The sequence below is a fragment of the Solanum pennellii genome, chromosome 3, assembly GCF_001406875.1.
Source record: "Solanum pennellii chromosome 3, SPENNV200".
In the NCBI taxonomy this organism is placed as follows: domain Eukaryota; kingdom Viridiplantae; phylum Streptophyta; class Magnoliopsida; order Solanales; family Solanaceae; genus Solanum; species Solanum pennellii.
Window position 1 is genome coordinate 6,750,658 of NC_028639.1, and position 5,033 is coordinate 6,755,690.

Consider the following 5,033-nt stretch of genomic DNA (forward strand, 5'->3'; position numbering starts at 1 on the left):
TATGCATATGCTATTATTATATGAAAAATTATGAAATGAAAGTTAAAAGGTTTTTTTTTTAAATATGTAAATGAAAATTTTGGATTATATATTGGGATAATGGTATAGAATAACAAATTAATAATATAAAATAAATATAGTAGCTACATTTTAATTTATTTGTGTTCCAAAGTAAATTGTTTGTCAGTCCCTTTTTCCCTCATATTTTCGCTCGTCACTCTCCCTCTCTCGCTCCCTTATTCTTGTCGCTCGCCTCTATCGCTTTATACAATATAATTGTATAAGTTGCATTTCTAATTGTATAAAGCGAGAGAAAATTGTATAAATGCATCCAAATACATATATCTTTGTCTAATACACTTATAATTATACAATACAAATATTTCCATGTCCAAGTCTCTTTTGTCTTCTCGTTTTATATAAATTTAAATTGTATATAATTTCTCTCTTTCTCATTTTATACAATTCGATTCAATTGTATATTCCCTGCAAAAGTCTCTTTTTGCCTTTGTCTCTTTCTCGTTTTATACAAATTTAAATTGTATATAATTTCTCTCTTTCTCGTTTTATACAATTCAATTCTGCTTTCTTGCTTTCTCGTTTCATACAATTCAAATTGTATATAATTTCTCCCCTTCTCGTTTTATACAAATCATTTTATACAATTCGTTTTAATTGTATATGTATAGCGAATTATACATATATAAATTTGCTATGGAGCGGAATTATGCAAACTTTGTTATAGCATACAAATATGAATTTTATGTTTGTTATATGTGAAAGTTGCCTATATATATTTTCTTATTAACATACGAATTATTAACACAGTCTTAATGGTTTATTCAATTTTATCAATAAACAAAAATTTAAAAAATTACATATTACAAAGTTATTTGTTATCCACTTACGTAATTGTTTCATCTAACTTTAAGTCAATAAAAAAAAAGTGAACATAAATCATAGTGTATTAGTATTTAATAGAGTAATTTCCCTACATGATCACCCGTATTTGGAAAATTACCTAGGAATATCACTTCTATTAGTTTTAGGACTGCAATATCACCCAACTTTGTTTATTTTCCTTAAAATATGTTTGACACAAAAAATACGTTATCTTTCTCCTACTAGGGTATCATGTCACATTTTTTAATTTATTAATAATATTTTTCTAATTCTTTAAATGATCGTTTGTTTAATGTATCTATAAGAGAACATTAATCCATTCTCTATGAAAATCTAGTTACTTCAATTTTATAGCGAAAATCTTTATCCTATGTTTTATTTACGAGTATTTATCGTTATATTCATAAAAAAAATTTAGTCTTCTTGTCAAGAAAAAAGTTAAACTAGTTCCTTAAAGCTGATGAAGAACACAATAAACTTAGTTGGATATTTAGAGATAAACTAGATATTAGGAACATTGATTTTACACAAACTATAAACATTTGTTGCTTGTGCACAGTAAAAAATCAAAGTTTCTTGTTCATAGTAAGAAAAAGATTTTTACATAAATTGTAAACATTTGTTCAAAGCTTAGGCAGATTCAAACAATAGAAATATCTTATTCAAAAACAAGAAAGCAAAAAACCCTTAAATTTTAAGAAAATTACTTCATTATCTTGTCTATTCAAATTATTTCACAATTTACACTTCAAAAATAAAAGAATCAAATAAAACTTTAATTGTACCTTGTGGTGATTTCTTTGGTCGACAACGAAAGTATACAACGACTCAGGAGATAGTTCCTTATGCAAATTCATTAATTTATTTCTTGAATAATCGGAGGAAGCCACATATTTTCTTGAAGAATTGGAGGAGCTCATATTACAATTCCTTATGTAATTTTTTTTACTGGGTATAATATATGGGTTGTCTTAATTTTTTTAAACAATTTTAAATAATAAAAGAATGAATAATGTGACATGACATCCTAGTATGAGAGAGATAATGTATATTATGTGTCAAGTATATTTTGAAAAAAATAGGCAAAGTTGGGTGATATTGTAGTCCTAAAACAAACATAAGTGATATTTCTAGGTAATTTCCCAAACATGGGTGACTATCTAGGGAAATTACTCGTCATTAATATAATCTTCTCACATAGTATGGACAATCTCCTCACGTTGAACTTGTATTTCTCAATCATATGATCGAGAGAACAAACCAACATTGTTTCGTTGAGTAATTTGTTGGTCAATATTATCCGCAACTATATATTCATGCTCATAGATCATAAATATTTTATCACTCATTTAATATTCTTACAAATAATTATGTAACACTAAAAACTATGACAATTTTCATGTGTGTCAATATCATAATGATTTGTGTCTTGTATCACTTGCGTGCAATTACACATTTTTCATTGCATTAATTTTGTGTTAAAATCAAACATATCGAAATCAATGATTATCAAACATATATCACCAATTTGTCCTTTTTCATATTAAATTGCTTCAAACATTTTCATATGTAGAAGTTTTTTTTACTATCAGAAAACAAAAAAGTATTACCCGCTCCGTTCTTATTTATATTCACCAAATCAATTCCTACTTTATTATTTGGCATAATATATAAGTGTGCCCTTTAACTTGACTTCGAATAACATTTATGTCCTTCAACTTCAAGTTTGCACAAGTAGATACTTAACTTGTATAAAGTTGAACAAATAGACACACATGTCCTACATGTCATCCTACATGTCATTTTTTTTTGTCTTGCGTGGTGTCCTACGTGTATTATGTCATGTAGGACTCATGTGTTTATTCATTTAAAAGTTGGATAGTTAAAGTGTCTGTTTGTGTATTATGAAAGTTGGAGGTCAAATTTAAAATTTGAAGCCAAATTTAGGGTCCAATATATCTATTATGCCTTATTATTTATATTTCTCCAAATTTAAAGTAATAATAAAGTTTATGCTTGCAAAAATAATAAATTTTAAAAAGTAATGATATAATTATAAATTTTATTTACAAATGAAATATAAATGGTTAATAGATATAAATGTGGGGGGTGTTTTAACAAAATATAAATTTGTGGGTCAATTTTTGCTTTAAAAAAATCTCATATCATAATATGAAATTCTCAAATCATATTTTTTGAAAAATATGGGAATCGACATGAAATTACATATTCAAATGAAATCTCACGATTTTATATCTTGATATGATATCACATAGCCAAACACAACTTTAAACTACGACTTTAAATTATCTTTCTTAATCGAAATATCCTCCATGGATTTAAATTTAGTAACTTTATTCTTTTACTAAAATTTATCAAAAAAATTTATGAAATTTATATACTCCTTCTGTCTCAGTTTATATGAGTTCTAAAAAAGATGACTTTTGAATTTTGTGGTTGAAAATAAGTAATAGATATTTGTGTGACTGTAAATCATTTTATTAATGGTAAAATAGATATTTTAAAGTTAAATTATTACTCAATATAAAAATGTATCTTTTTTTTAAATAGACTAAAAAGAAAAGTAAGTCATATAAATTGTGACAGAGAAAGTAAAATATGTGCAATTCACATTACTCTCGACAAATCTCTCTAAATCACCCCGATTAATTAATTGTCTTCATTCTAAGATATATCTCAAAATAATATTGTTATGAATTTCTTTTAATAACAACACCTAATATTACACAAAAAAAAAAAACATAATTAGCAATTCTATTTTATATTTGATTTGATATCAAATTATTGTCGTTTGAGATGTGAGTCTGCAAGAAATGTGTTGATCAGAGATAGTTGGTGTAATATATCACAGATACAATAAATTACAGATGAAAATAAAATGAACAAAAATGAATATTTAGGTTGAAGCGCAGATATCTCGTTTTATTTAAGGAGATTCAAGCCCACTGTGGCATAATCTACACCGATCCAGCTATATGTATATTGACTTGTCCCCTCCAGTATACAAAAATCCAACAATGTGTACAACTCAAGCAACTCCGGATTAGTTGAAGAGTCTTAAGTTCCACATAAGAACACCTTCATTCAACATATAAATACTCTTTTGTACATAATGAATATAGTTAAAGACTTAGAATATTTTTCTATGTCTCGATTCTCTCTTTCAATATTACACACTACAATATTACTTCACACTTCTCATCTTTTTGAGATACTTCTCAAAGGAAGAAACACCACTATTTATACGTGAAGAAGTATTTCATATAATCAGCAGGTAGAATGAGAGGTAATAACGTGGGTAGATAAATATGATAGATGATACATGAGTTACAAGAAACTAATGGTCATGTGAGTTATAAGAACCAATAGTCATCTTCTATCCCAATATACATTCACTAACTTATGCACTTAATATTTTTATCTTAATAATAAAATGCATATACACCACCAGAGACTTTTACGTTTAATGATGGAGAATGAAACTCGAGTGCCAGATATCAAATCAAAATCTTGAACATCCTCAACTATCAAACTACCATAAAATTTTGTTGATCTAACTATAGTTCAATTTTATTGATCTAACACATGTTTTTTTTTTTTTTGGAATTTGTTAACTTTTTTACAAGTTTGAATAAAAGGATGAAAGTTGTGTGAGGTAACTTTTTGAGATACATGTCAAAAACACACCTAAACTGTACTCTTTTTTTTTTGAGTTTCATACCTAAATTATTGAGAGTGTGAGTTTCACACCTAAACTATCACTTTTTAGTTTGAGATACACACCTCTCTCTTTTATACCACTCTCATTATGGTGTCTGTAACACACTCTTTCTTTTATTTTAAAAAATTATCACATCACACTCCACATGGACAAAACAATAAATAAAAAAAATTATTAGTATTGGTTGAAATTAAAAATTAAAAATAAAAAAATTATTATCCAAAAAAATAAATTAAATTTATAAAATAAAATATAAAATATTTTTCTTACCCCACTCCATCACTTCTTCTCACCGCCCTCACCCCGCCGGCCATGTGAGTTTTTTTTTTTTGAATTTCTTTTATAAAAGTATGTTTTTTTACTTCATCTCCTCCCCCTCCCCTCCCCC